We start from the raw sequence: 15,571 nt of genomic DNA on the forward strand, positions 1-15,571 counted from the left end.
TTCTAGCAACAAAGGATAAGGTTCCTCGCTCCACCAAAGCTCCTCCGCACGACCGCACCTGTGTGCGGGGTGTGGCCGGCTTCTGCCCCTCCGCCAGCCATGCGGGGGCTGGGTGCGGGGCAGGCCTGCCGCAGGCGGCTCCCGGTGCCGGCCGACATGCGCGTGGGGGCGGGGCGGCCGGAGCTCGCGCGAGCAGGCGGCGACTTCGGCGAGACGGGGCATGCGGCACCAGCGAGAGCCGACGGCGGGGCTGGGCGAGGAGGGGCAGGGCCGGTGGCGCCGGCGAGCAGGCGGCGAGGCGGGGCAGGGCGGGCGGCGCTGACGGGAGCCGGCGGCAGCCGGCGAGCAGGTGGGGCCGGCGGCGCTCGCGGCAGCCGGCGAGCAGGCGGGGCCAGCGGGCGGGGGCACTGGCGAGCTGGCGGGGCATAGGTGGCCAGATGCGGTGGCGTGCTTGAAGGAGGCGGCTCGAGGATGAGGGTGAGGTGGAGAGGATAAGATTCCAAGTATATATTGCTAGGGTTGCTAGATGGGCTTTTACTGGGCTGAAGATTTCGGGCCCCAAATGGAGCTCCGCGGGTTATTTCTGGGATCCGCTCCAAACCCGAAGGATTCTGGGTACCCGAACCCGCAAATCCGCGGGACTAAACTAAAAACCGAACCCGAAACCCGTGTAAGCATCTAGGCCCTCTAGGTTTGTTTCGGTGATTAATGACAACCATTATTATGACTAATGAGTTTGTGCAGCTTAATAGATCATTATCGCTCATTTGGTCATCTGTCAAAAGAGGCCCCTTAATTTTTCGTTATTCAAAAAGGCGATCTCGGTATTCAACTCAAATATATATCAAGACTAAGGATCTTTCTAGTTCTAAGTGTCGTAAGGTTGAGAAGGACACTTAGGTTAGTATAGGTTTTATAGTTTTGTAGTGATCACACTAGTAAGAAGGGTTAAGGCTAAGTAACTTGAGCATGGACATGGTCAATTAAAATTGGATGCACACTATGGTCACTCAGGTTTCTAGAAGTTCAAATAAGTGATTTTCAACTTATATCTCAAGAATATTTGGATTTCATTCAAGACTCAAATCAGAAAAGGCAAAATCAGAAAAAGTCTATACACCGGTTTAACCGACGCTCCTAATTTTCTATACGTCGGTTAAACGCAGTTATCAGAGTCTGGACAGGTTTTATACACCGGTTAAACCGACGCGTTTGAATTTAACGTCGGTGCATTAGTCCAGAGTTGGTTTTTCCAGGGTATTTCAAATTCTATACACCGGTTAAACCGACGATGTTTGAAATGAAACGTCGGTGCAATTGACCAGTGAGATGGTTTTTCCAGGGATTTCAGAAGTTGTACTCACCGGTTAAACCGACGATGGATTTGAGTTAACGTCGGTTCAGTTGTCCAGAGACTTGGTTTTTCAGCTGATCAATGGACAACTACACTCACCGGTTAAACCGATGATACGTCGGTTAATATGCCCAAGTTGTAACGGCTAGTTTTCAGAAAGGGCAGTTTACTTTCATCGGTTAAACCGACGCTGGCTATTGGAGGATCGTCGGATTAACCGGCGCTACGCAGTTTTCTGGTAGCTTTTCTCCAACGGCTCTATTCGTGTGAGCTGCCTATATATACCCCTCCAATGGGTCATTTTGCACTCTCTTGACACCAGGCAACATTCATACACTCATATATTGTTGAGAGCCATCCTGAGCTTCATCTTCCACACATTTGTTCATTCAATCATTCAAGAAGCAAGACTAAGGACTTGAGTAGAGAGAAGCTTGTGTCAGAGGCTCGTTGCTCATTTGGATCATTACGCTTCACCGCCTAGAGCTATGGCCAAGATGGGAGGTTCGCAGCCTCACTTCGAGGGCAAAAACTTTGCCTATTGGAAAGTTCGTATGGCCGCATACCTTGATGCGATTGCCCCCGAAGTGTGGTTGGCAACAAAGACCGGGTTCACCGGAACTCCCACCTCGGAGTAATTAAAATGGAATGCTAAGGCTAGAAATGCAATTTTCGAAGCCATTAGTGAGGAAGTCTTTGCTAGAGTAAATGGCTTGGACTTAGCAAGTGATATATGGAAAGAGCTAATTGAAATTCATGAAGGCTCTACAAAAGTTCGTGAACAAAAATATCACTTGATTAGAGCTAAGTATGATTCCTTTAAGATGCTAGCTCATGAAAATTGCAATGATATGTATTCTCGCTTAAATGACATTGTCAAGGACATTAACGCTCTTGAAGTTTCTAAAATTGATAGTGGCTCCATCAATCGCAAGATTCTCATGCTCCTTCCGAAACCCAAGTACAACATCATCAATGCTATGCTTCAAAAGGAGAATCTTAATATGATGGAAGTGAGAGAGCTTGTGGGCGAAATTCGCGCTCATGAAATGGGTATCCTTGGTATGTTCGAAGAGCCAACTACAAGCAAGTCAATCGCTCTCAAAACCAAGGCAAACAAGCCCCGCAAGCTCAAGATGATCAAGCAAGAATCAAGCTCAAGCAATGAAGAAGACGATCATCATGAAAGCTCATCCGATGAAGATGATGATGGAGAACTTGCTCTCATGATGGGAAAGTTCACACGCTTGAATGACAAGATCAACAAGAAGGGTTTCAACTTTGACCCTAAAAGAAGAATGTTCCGGCCATGGGGAGATGTCAAGAATAAAAATTGCTACAATTGTGGAGAAAAATGTCACCTTGCTCCAAATTGCCTCAAGCCGGACAATAGAAAGAAGGATAACAAGAGTAAGCATCGCCATGATTCAAGCGATGATGATGAAGATGAAAAGAAGTACAAAAACAAGAAGCTTGGGAAGAAGAAGAGCCATGACAAGAAGACCAAGCTCTTCCCAAAGAAAAAGGGCAACGCCAAGAGAAGCTTCTTGGTAGAAAAACAAGAGTGGGTGACCGATGTCTCATCAAGCGAAGAGTCAAGTGATGAGGAAGAAGATATCGTCACCATCGCCCCCACCAATGAAGAATCATCACTACCTCCACCTCCCATGTGCCTCATGGCAAAAGGTAAAACAAATGTATGTGAGGAGCATAGTGATAGTGATGAAGAGCTTGACCCTTATGAGTTCACTAACCTCATTAATGAGTATACATCCGTTATCAAGAGGGAAAATGGCAAAGTCAAGATTCTTGAGAGCACTCATGCCAAGTTAGAGCTTGCCCACTCCGATTTGCTTGGCAAGTACAATGACTTGCTCAAAAAGCACAATGAGTCACTTGTACTTGCTAAGCAAGTTGAAGAGAGGCACAAAAAGCTTAAACAAGAGCATAGGGAGTTGGCTCACAAATATCAAGAACTTGAATTTGCCTATGAAGCAATTGACCCAAGTCTTGAGAACTTTGTCAATGAAACTATTGAAAAGGTCAATGCTTCTACTTCATGTGATGACCTACTCATTAATGCAAATGCCACTAATATTGTGCCTGAGCTTTCTCCTTCTAGGGAAAAGGAATTGATGGATCAAGTGGCAAGCCTCAAGAGTAGTGTGGAGAAGCTCTCAATAGGAGAATACATCCACAAGAAAATTCTATTCAACAATGCTCGTGACTATGGCAAGAGAGGTCTTGCTTCATTTCCGGAGCCAACTCAAGGCACCACTCTTTCTCTGGAGATCAAGACTAGCTTCATCAAGGAAGTTGGTTCATATTGCCAACATTGTCAAGTCACCGGGCACCACACTAGGGAGTGCACCTTATCATCTCGCCCTCTTCCCACGTTACCAAAGAATTACTCATCAATGTTTCAAAATAACCATTTTCTTTTGAGTAAAGTGAAGGGCAAGGTGAAGGCCAAATTCATTGGCAAAATCGCTAAGGAGTCAAAGAAGAAGCTCCCCAAGCAACTTTGGGTCCCAAAAGCTCTTGTCACACATGTGCAAGGTCCAAAGCTTGTTTGGGTTCCTAAAACTCAAAAGTGAAATTCTCATGTGTGTAGGTGAACTACAAAGCCGGTGGAAAACATTGGGTACTTGATAGCGGTTGCTCTCAACACATGACCGGCAATGATAGCATGTTCACCTCTCTTGAAGACCCCGGCGGTCATGAACATGTCACCTATGGTGATAACTCAAGGGGGAAAGTCTTAGGTTTGGGTAGAATAGCTATTTCAAAAGATTTATCTATTTCTAATGTCTTGTTTGTAGAGGCACTTAGTTTTAATCTTATTTCTATTGCTCAATTATGTGATCTTGGACTAACGTGTACCTTTGACAAGAATGGTGTTGTAGTAACTCTTGAAGAAGACAAGTCATTGGTATTCACGGGGTTTAGGCATGGCGATATTTATTTGGTGGATTTCTCTTCAAAGCAAACAAGCTCCATGACATGCCTCTTCCCCAAGTCATCTCTTGGGTGGCTTCGGCATAGAAGAATTGCTCATATTGGCATGAGCAACCTCAAGAAAGCCCACAAGAGAGGAATGATCACCGGCTTGAAGGACATCACAGTTGACAAGAACAAGTTATGTAAAGCATGCCAAGCCGGGAAGCAAGTTGCAACACATCATCCCATCAAGACGATGTTGTCTACCTCCAAGCTGCTCGAACTACTACATATGGATCTCTTTGGTTCAACTACATACAAGAGCATTGGTGGTAACCTCTATTGCCTAGTAATCGTTGATGATTTTTCACGTTATACTTAGGTCATGTTTCTAGGCGAAAAGGGTGAAACTCCGGAAGTCTTCAAGATATTTGCAAGAAGAGCTCAAAGGGAGTACAACTCCCCAATTGTGAAGATCCGGAGTGACAACGGCACCGAGTTCAAGAATATGAAGATTGAAGAATGGTGCGATGGAGAGGGCATCAAGCATGAGTTTTCCGCCACCTACACGCCTCAACAAAATGGAGTGGTGGAAAGAAAGAACAAGACACTCATCACCCTAGCAAGAGCAATGTTGGATGATTATAGCACGTCCGAGAAGTTTTGGGCGGAAGCAATCAATACGGCTTGCCATGCATCCAACCGAGTATATCCCCACCGACTCCTCAAGAAAACTCCATATAAGCTCATCAACCGGAAGAAACCAAATATATCCTATTTTCGAGTCTTTGGTTGCAAATGCTTCATTTAGAAGAAGAAAAGGCTCGGTAAGTTTGAAAGTAGATGTGATGAAGGTTTCTTTCTTGGTTATGCATCAAACTCTAAAGCATATAGAGTATTCAATCAAACCTCCGGGTTAGTTGAAGAAACATGTGATGTGGAGTTTGATGAATCTAATGGCTCCCAAGAGGAGGTTGTTGGCTATGATAATGTAGGTGATGAGGAGATTGATGAAACTTTGAAGAAGATGTCCATTGGGGATATCAAGCCGGAAGAGGTGTATGAAGGCAATGATCAAGGGGGAGGACCTTCCTCATCTACACCAAGCACCTCCACGGCACCCCAAGTGGATGAAGATCAAGAAAAAGATGATCCACAACCTCAAGAAGATGTACCAGCGCCAACACCCCAAGTCCAAGAACAAGAAGAGCAAAATGTTCCACCACAAGCACAAGTCACCCATGATCCACCCCAACAAGCGTCCACGCAAGTACCGCTAGTGAAGCATGGTCGCATCTCCAAGGATCATCCAATTGGTCAAATCATTGGTAGTCCTTCCAAGGGAGTAAGAACTCGCTCTAAGCATGCTTCATTTTGCGAATATTACTCGTTTGTTTCTTGTATTGAACCCACTAATATAGAGGAAGCACTTGAGGACTCGGATTGGGTGATGGCCATGCAAGAAGAATTGAACAACTTCACCCGCAATGAAGTTTGGGTCCTCGAAGCTCCTCCGAAAGACAAGAACATCATCGGCACTAAGTGGGTCTTTCGGAACAAGCAAGATGAACATGGGGTGGTGATACGCAACAAAGCAAGACTTGTGGCAAAAGGGTTTTCTCAAATCGAAGGTTTCGATTTTGGTGAAACTTTTGCTCCGGTCGCAAGACTTGAAGCTATCCGCATCCTTCTTGCTTACTCTTCACATCATAATATCAAGTTATATCAAATGGATGTGAAAAGTGCTTTCTTAAATGGCGTTATTAACGAACTTGTTTATGTTGAGCAACCTCCCGGGTTTGAAGATCCGAGGAATCCCAACCATGTTTATAGGTTGCACAAAGCACTCTATGGGCTCAAACAAGCTCCAAGGGCTTGGTATGAGAGGCTTCGTGACTTTCTAATCATGCAAGGCTTCAAGATCGGGAGGGTGGACACCACTTTGTTCACAAAAGACGTCAACGGGGATCTTTTCATTTGTCAAATTTATGTTGACGATATTATCTTTGGCTCAACTAATGATTCACTAAGCCATGAGTTTGCTACCATGATGTCTAGGGAATTCGAGATGTCCATGATTGGCGAATTGACCTTCTTCCTTGGTTTTCAAGTCAAACAATTGAAGGAAGGGACATTCATCCATCAAGAAAAGTATACTAAAGATATCTTGAAGAAGTTCAAGATAGATGAGTGCAAACCAATCAAGACACCCCATGGCAACCAATGGGCATCTCGACTTGGATGTGGACGGTAAACCGGTTGATCAATCCCACTATCGTTCTATGATAGGGTCTTTGCTTTACCTTACCGCATCTAGTCTCGATATAATGTTTAGTGTGTGCTTGTGTGCCCGCTTTCAAGCAAACCCAAAGGAATCACACCTCTCGGCTATGAATAGGATCCTTCGGTATCTCAAGCACACCACAAGCATAGGCTTGTGGTACCCCAAAGGCGCTAGCTTAGATCTCTTGGGATACTCGGATTAAGATTTTGCCGGAAGCCGTGTGGATCGTAAGAGTACCTTCGGGGGTTGCCACTTGCTTGGGCGTTCTCTAGTTTCTTGGTCGAGTAAGAAGCAAAATTCTGTGGCTTTGTCCACCGCGGAAGCGGAATATATAGCGGCCGGTGCATGTTGTGCCCAAATCCTTTATATGAAGCAAACCCTTTTGGACTTTGGTGTGAAACTAGATAGGATCTCACTCCTTTGTGACAATGAAAGTGCCGTAAAAATTGCCAAAAATCCAGTTCAACACTCTCGCACAAAGCACATTGATATTCGCCATCACTTCTTGCGTGATCACGAAGCTAAAGGAGACATATCTCTTCAAGGTGTGAGATCCGAGGAGCAATTGGCGGATATTTTCACAAAACCATTAGACGAGAGTACTTTTGTTAGGCTAAGGAATGAGCTTAATGTGTTAGATGCGACAAACGTCATGTAAGTTGCCATGTCATATAGATAAATGCATACATATAGGACACTTGTTTAACCATGTTAAGATAGTGATGAGCAAGGGTTTAGCTAGAGGTGGTGGTCCACTTGTTTTCCTCTAGGCTTGTAGAAAGGCTCATCATGAAGAAGCTTCCCGTGGGTTCAAACTTGACAAGTAGATCTTAATTTCTTATTATGCATTTCTTGTCATATAGATGTGCACTTCATGTTTACTCTCCTTTCGCATGTGGTTGTAGTTTGTATTATCATTGCATGCGTAAGGATCACAAAGGAGATCACTTGGTGAAAATGAGACTTGTTTCATATACAAGATCTTAATTCATGAAAAGTGAAAAGAGCAAAGTGTTAGGTGCGTTATTGCCCAGTGAGTCATGTCATGATGAATTTGAAGCTCTCTATCTTCAATATTCCTATGACAAGGCTCATACATTTTATTTGGCGCTTTGTCTCGCTTTGCGGCTTTTCCTTGTGTTTAAAAAGAAAACTATTTAAGCTAGTGTGCTATCCTATTTATTTTGAGGGGTAAAGTCGCATATGCAAGTCCATTAACTTGGGTTTAGTTGATTTTTATAAGTTTATTGGACTTAGCATAGAAGAGTGAGCTGAGTGAGGGGTTTTTGGGTTCACCGGTTAAACTGACGCTCAATGGATCTATACCCATCGGTATAACCGACGTTACTAAGTTTCTATCTCAGCTCAGTCAAACCAGGCGTTCAACCGGCGTATGCAAAAGTCAGAACATCGGATCAACCGGTGAACGTAACAATGATCTGACCTATCAATCAACCGGTGCTAGCAGCGTTCAATCGGCGAGTTCAAAGTGCATATCGTCGGATCAACCGGCGTTCAGATGAATTTCTGCTGGAGTCTCGGGTGAACTGCACCGATGAAATCAACCGGCGTTCTAAACCTAAGCATCGGTTTAACCGGCGTTAAGGAAATTCGCGGGTCCCACTTATCATATATGTTTCTTGCCCGCGCCGACTGCCCCTGCTTTCTTTCTCCCTTCACGCCGCCGCCACTACACACCCGACTCCAGCCGCCGCCGTGCGCCCCCGCGGCCGCCGCTGCCGTTCCACGCCATCTGCCTGCACTCCGCCGAGCCAAGTCGCCGCCCGCGCCGCCGCTCACCCACGCTGCCCGCGCTCCACGCAGTTGCCGCCGCTCGCGCTCCGCCCGCGCGCTCCTGTGCCGCCCGTGCACCACCGCCGCCTACGCCACCCGCCCGCAGCCGCGCCTCCACGCTTTGCACGCCGACGCCCACGCAGCCGCGCCTCCACGCCACACGCCGCAGCCGTAGCACACCCTCACCCAGTGCTCGCAGGGTGTTCGAGGTATTGCTTGACTGAGATGGGTCGCGAGAAGAGGAAGGAGAGGAGGTTGTTGTGGAGAAGCCCGTCCGCAAGCGGACTCGCGCAGAGAGGGAGGCCGAGAGGGCCGAGATGGTGGCCAAGGCCGCCGAGGAGCAGGCGTCAGCCCGTGCTCGCCCGTTCGCGATCAGAGAGCAGCCAGCCAGGGGCAGGGGCAGAGGCCGAGGTATGGGCAGGGTCAGAGGTGCCAGGGCCACCAGGGCCATTACACAGCAGACCGAGGGTGATTCGTCTGAGGGGGAGCCGACAGCTGCAGAGTCAGATCACTCAGATACAGCTGCAGATTCAGAGGCAGAGCAGTCAGAGCAGACTCAGGGGCAGAGCACACAGGGGTCACCGACTCTACGACGTTCTAGCCGCACTCGGCAGACGTCCCCAGCAGGAGAGTCTTCACCAGCGACCGAGCGTCGCACTGGACCGAGGACGCGAGGAGGTCACCAGCCACAGGAGCCTCGCAGGTCCGCAGCAGCAGCAGCAGCCCGTAGAGCCGAGGCCCTAGAGGCCGAGCGCGCAGTGTTCCGTATGGGCACTGTTGTACGTCTGGAGCCAGGTGTGCTGCTCCAGAACTTGACCAAGGCCAATGCGGCGAAGGTCAAGAGGCTCAGGTGGAGTGTTGGAGAGGAGGACTGGTTCCCCGTGACCCGTGATAGCAGGGACGACCATAGATTCTGGACACTTCTTCAGGCCAGCTTCTACGAGACCTACCAGAGGCGAGGGCACAGGATCTTTCCGCACAGGGTGCTTGACTGGGTCTCTCTGAGGACAGCAGCAGGGGGAGCAGACGTCAGAGAGCATTTTGCTCACTTCAGAGGCCTGCCCAAGTTACTTCAGATAGAGCAGAACAGGTATATCGAGGACTGGGTCAGAGTATTCTACGCCACAGCCTGGATCGCTCCCGAGCGCAGAGCCGTACACTTCGTGTTTGGAGGCCAGGTCTTTGGTCTGTCGAGGGCGACCATTGCAGGGATACTTGGAGTTGATTTGGTTGATGTCTCCCTGCACGAGATGGTATACGGAGACGCAGATCCACCGCGCAGAGCGATGATTGGCGGGATTGCACCTTCTCACGAGGCGATCTCTCAGTGCTTCCGTCAGCCGTTTCTAGCGTCGTATGCCAGAGTCCCTAGCCTGCTGACCCCAGAGGCGTACGCAGTTCACATGGCCCTCCGGAGGACTCTGTTACCGAGGAGTGGCTACCTAGAGGGGTTTACAGGTCTGCAGCAGCTACTGCTTCTTCACATACTCACTCACGAGCCGTTTGACATTGTTGATTTCATTTTGGCTGAGATCGAGGATGTGATCACTGACGGGATGGGTGTAGTACGTTAGTTCCCTTATGCTCACTGGATCAGCTATATCTGTTCTATGATTGTGCCAGCTGAGTCACCTGTTAGTGCAGTTTACCGTCAGGATGAGGCTCCCGGTTCCCAGTTTACCGTCCGACAGCTCCCCAGGACCGGAGGAGGGGCAGACAGGCAGAGAGAGCTGCCATGGCACAGTTGTCACCTGAGGCAAAGGCCAGAGCAGCACAGGAGGACGAGGTACTGCTAGCTGCTGAGGCACAGCTTCCCGGAGGAGATGATGAGATACACTAGTCTGAGCTTGAGTCAGACTCCTCCGAGGACGCCGAGTACTTTCCTGCAGCACCCGCCAGTCACGACCACGAGGCAAAAGGGTCCCGAGAGCCAGTTCCAAAGTCACCGGCAGCTGCTACTGTTACAGAGTCCCAGGTGACTCAGCCGTCCGAGCTTACCTCTCTACTTCAGCAGCTTGTCACTCAGCAGCGAGAGGATCGGATAGCACAGGAGGAGGCCAGGAGAGCCCATGAGGCTTAGCTTGCAGCGATATAGAGGGAGGCCGCCCGAGAGCATGCTGCAGCCGAGGAGCGTTTTGTCGGGCTTATCGACAGAGTCTCTCAGAGGACAGACGCTCAGTTCCAGCAGATGCAGCAGGGCATGACGGCAATGTTCGGGATGATTACACAGCTTTACACTCACACCGGACTCGCCCCGCAGCAGCCAGGACAGCCAGGATTTCACGGTGTTGGAGCACCTCAGCTTGCAGTCACTCCAGCTCCAGCCCCTACTGCAGCTCCAGCTACTACGGCGACACCGGAGACCACGTTCTTGATGTCAGCACTCCTTGGGTCTGCCGGTCGTCCGCTCTTCTCACCACTACCAGCGACCACACTCTTCCAGGACTCTCCGTCGGTAGTTCAGTCAGTCGCCCTCCCAGTTGTACCACAGACACTACCTTCACGGGGAGGAGCAGAGAAGTCTATAGTTCCACAGTCGACACAGCCGGCAGCTTCAGCACTCACTACTTCAGATGCTGACACTTCTTCTGCTGAGCCGGTTACCACCTCTACAGACCCTCTTCCAGGCAGTGCCAGTACGAGAGCCTCCACGACAGTCACACCCCCAGTTAGCTCCGACCAGCAGCTTCCGTCCGTCACCGAGGGCTCTCCGTCCGACGATGACGACGACGACGACGATCCGGACCGCTTCCTCGCCGTGCCACGGCAGCCGGATCAGTAGCTCGCCTTTTTGGTGCCTTGATGCCAAAGGGGGAGAGAGTCAGGGGGAGTTGGAGTCAGGGGGAGGGTAGAGATAGAGAAAGCTCGTAGTTATCAGGACTTTGATGTTATATGTCATTTGGTGTTAGTTCATGGGTATGTACATTTGACGCTTGAGTTTGCTGTGGTTTGAGACATATCTATGGATTTCGTTTGAGCCGTTGAGCTCTTTGGTCCTTTTTCGAGTTTGCTTGTGGTTATCCTATTTTATCTTTCTCACTCTCTCGTTATTTATGTTTGTGTTGTCATCAATCACAAAAAAGAGGGAGATTGTAAGCATCTAGGCCCTCTAGGTTTGTTTCGGTGATTAATGACAACCATTATTGTGACTAATGAGTTTGTGCAGCTTAATAGATCATTATCGCTTATTTGGTCATATGTCAAAAGAGGCCCCTCAATTTCGTTATTCAAAAAGGCGATCTCGGTATTCAACTCAAATATATATCAAGACTAAGGATCTTTCTAGTCCTAAGTGTCGTATGGTTGAGAAGGACACTTAGGTTAGTATATGCTTTATAGTTTTGTAGTGATCGCACTATTAAGAGGGGTTAAGGCCAAGTAACTTGAGCATGGACATGGTCAATTAAAATTGGATGCACACTATGGTCACTCAGGTTTCTAGAAGTTCAAATAAGTGATTTTCAACTTATATCTCAAGAATATTTGGATTTCATTCAAGACTCAAATCAGAAAAGGCAAAATCAGAAAAAGTCTATACACCGGTTTAACCGACGCTCCCAATTTTCTATACGTCGGTTAAACGCAGTTATCAGAGTCTGGACAGATTCTATACACCGGTTAAACCGACCCGTTTGAATTTAACATCGGTGCATTAGTCCAGAGTTGGTTTTTCCAGCGTATTTCAAGTTCTATACACCGGTTAAACCGACGATGTTTGAAATGAAACGTCGGTGCAATTGACCAGTGAGATGGTTTTTCCAGGGATTTCAGAAGTTGTACTCACCGGTTAAACCGACGATGGATTTGAGTTAACGTCGGTGCAGTTGTCCAGAGACTTGGTTTTTCAGTTGATCAGTGGACAACTACACTCACCGGTTAAACCGATGATACGTCGGTTAATATGCCCAAGTTGTAACGCCTAGTTTTCAGAAAGGGCAGTTTACTTTCATCGGTTAAACCGACGCTGGCTATTGGAGGATCGTCAGATTAACCGGCGCTACGCAGTTTTCTGGCAGCTTTTCTCCAACGGCTCTATTCGTGTGAGCTGCCTATATATACCCCTCCAATGGGTCATTTTGCACTCTCTTGACACCAGACAACATTCATACACTCATATATTGTTGAGAGCCATCTTGAGCTTCATCTTCCACACATTTGTTCATTCAATCATTCAAGAAGCAAGACTAAGGACTTGAGTAGAGTGAAGTTTGTGTGCATCCGTTCTTGGTGATCGGTTCTTGCTCAAGTGAAGGCCCTAGCTTGTTACTCTTGGTGATTGGCAGCACCTAGGCGATCTTGGTGATTGAAGGTGTTTCTTCCGGAGCTTGCCAACGATTGTGGGAGCCCGAAGAAGTTTGTACGTGGCTTGAGCTCCACCACGCCGGGATGGTGAACGGAGACTCTTAGTGAGCGCCCTCGTCTCGGTGACTTGGGAGGTGACAAGACTCTTAGTGAGTGTCACAACGTGGATTAGGGGTGTGTCCCAACAAATCGACACCACGGGAAAAAATCCGGTTGTCTCTTGCCCACTCTTTACTTTCAAGCACTTACTTTCATGCAATTATTCATGTGCTTGATCTTAGAGATCATAGCTTAACTCTACCTTACTTAGTTTCTTATCTAGTTGTATCTTTGTAAGCTTATGTAGTTTGCTTAGCTAGCCGGTTGTTGAATTGAGCCTTACTAGTATTACATAGGTTAATGTTGCTTTACTTTGTTTTAGAAATTTGAAAAAAGGCCCAATTCACCCCCCTCTTGGTCCATCGATCCTTACAACCCGCAAACCCGAAACTCGCGGATACCCGCCCCTAACCCGACCCACTGCCAGGGGGCGGACGCGCGGGCGATGGGCTGACGTGGTGCGTTGAAGCCGCGGATCCATATAAGATCAGTCGTCCGATTGAGTTGAAGCCGCTGAAGAGAAGGTCTCACCCGTAGATTTTTATGAGGTTGCTGTCCTGGGTACACTTTATTGGGTACAGATCAAGTTTGTTATCTCAGCGGGGGACTTTTTTTGGGGTGGCTTTAGAGTAATTTGTTTCGTGCTTTATTGGGTAGACAAGATGGCTCCCATCCGGCTTCTCCAGCCAAAAAGCCCAACGCACCAAACCTTTCCAATCGGGAGTGTCTATCCATCACCCGTGTGAAATGCTTGCACTGCTTACTCGATTTTTTTCACCGTTAGATCAAAATCCAACGCCTCTCCCTTCATCTTCTACCTCCCGACATCCTTCTTCCCCAGCGCTCCTGCCGTACTAGCGCCGGCCGCCCCCCCCGCCGCCACCCATCCGGCGCGGGCGGGCTAGGGCGGCGCCGGAGCTCCGGCGTCGCCCTAGCCCGCCCGCGCCGGCCGCCGCGCCGGCCCCTCCCGCTGCCGCCTCCCGCCGCCGCCCCCTGCTGTTGATGCCCCCGCCCCGGCATCGACCCGACCGCCTTCCTCCACCGCCCGGGCCGACGGCGCCACTGCCGCCGGCCTCGCCGCCCAGCGCCCACGACCACCGCCGGGCCGGCCTGCCGCTGCGGGCCCTCCTTCTAAGGCCGGCGGTGGGCAGCGGCACCCCCCAGCAACCCCAAACCCTAATTCGAACCCTAACCTCGTCGGAGTTGCTCGTCGGAGTTGGAGAAGAAAGGGAGGAAGAGAGGATTTGGAGAGAAAAAAATTGTGAGGAGATGGCTCAAATCACTCAGGTGAGTGATAGCTTTCCCTTTCCAATCAGCAAGAATTGGCCGCAACCACGGCTTCTCCTTCGCCGCAGCGCGAGAAGCTCCGCATCCTTCTCATCCCCTACTTCGCCACCAGCCACACACGCCCCTTCACCGACCTCGCCGCGGCCCGCCCGGGCGTCGTCGAGGTCACCGTCGCCGTCACCCCGGCGAACGTCCCGGTCGTCCGGTCAGCGCTCGCGCGGCGGCACGGCCATGCCGCGGTCCAAGTCGCGACGTACGCGTTCCCGCCCGTGGACGGCCTTTCACCAGGGGTGGAGAACCACTCCACCGCCAGGGCCGCGGACGCGTGGCGCATCGAAGCCGCCGCCGTCGACGAGCGGCTGATGCGGCCAGGGCAGGAGAGCCTCATCAGGGACCGCTCGCCCGACGCGATCGTCTCCGACTTGCATTTCATCTGGAACGCCGACATCGCTGCGGGCCTCGGCGTGCCGTGCATCAGCTTCCACGTTATTGGGGCGTTCCCGATGCTGGCCATCTTCAATTAGCTCGGTGCTCGCGCGACGGAGGCTGCCACCGGCGTGGTGGCTCTTCCCGGGCTTCCGGGCCCGGAAATACGCGTCCCGGTTACCGAGCTGCCTGAGATTGTGAGGAACCAGCGACAGGATGACGGCCTCGCCACGGGAGCCCCGGTATCGTACAAGAGTTGGTTCGGACTCGTCGTGAACACTTTCTTCGATTTGGAGGGCAGGTACTGCGACATGTACGTGCGCCATGGGTACGCGAAGCGCGCCTACTTCGTCGGGCCCCTGTCGCTGCCGCCACCGTCCCAGCTGGCCGCCGGCGACGACGGCTCACAGTGCATCGACTGGCTGGACAGGAAGCCCGCCCGGTCGGTCGTGTACTTGTGCTTCGGCAGCTTGACTCACGTATCCCAGCCTCAGCTCCGCGAGCTCGCCCTCGGGTTAGAAGCCTCCGGGAAGCCGTTCCTGTGGGTGGTCAGGTCGGAGGCATGGGCGCCGCCGGAGTGGTGGAAGGAGATCATCGGGAACAGGGGGATGCTCATCACAGGGTCCTCGCGCACCCGGCGGTGGGGGCGTTCGTGACGCAGTGCGAAGGTGGGTCCTCGTACTGCGACCTGCGCCGCCTGATTGATGATCTCATCGAAGAAAGAACTGCTGGCGCAGGGACGACGCCATTGGTGCTAGTCTGATACTCAGATTTGAGCGCATGAAGCGTATCTCTCAAGTATTTGTCTGTTTTCGGTTTTCCTTTTCTACTGTTTGGTTAGTAAGCTCTAGCATATCCGAGCTTGGCATCAGCGCATGGCGTCTGCAGAAGCTAGATGAATCACTAGGTGTGGTGTAAAAAACTCAAGACCCAATTGTGTTTGGTTACAAAGTGTTTTTTTATTTACAGTGAACTGGTTCTGTAACATGTCTGTTGTTCGTGCTGCTGAATGTGTCGTTTGAGAAGCAGGTGCTGTGTGTTTGCTTTATGGTCTGGTCGCTCAGGCAACATCGCCGACGACAACC

The 15,571-nt window shown here is 50.1% G+C and overlaps 1 pseudogene; it reads left to right on the top strand.

Moving 5' to 3' along the window:
- Positions 1 to 10,107: 10,107 nt before the first annotated feature.
- LOC120700702 lies at positions 10,108 to 15,489 on the top strand (annotated as a pseudogene).
- The last annotated feature ends 82 nt before the right edge of the window (positions 15,490 to 15,571 follow it).

Source organism: Panicum virgatum, chromosome 3K (genome assembly GCF_016808335.1).
Source record: "Panicum virgatum strain AP13 chromosome 3K, P.virgatum_v5, whole genome shotgun sequence".
NCBI lineage: Eukaryota > Viridiplantae > Streptophyta > Magnoliopsida > Poales > Poaceae > Panicum > Panicum virgatum.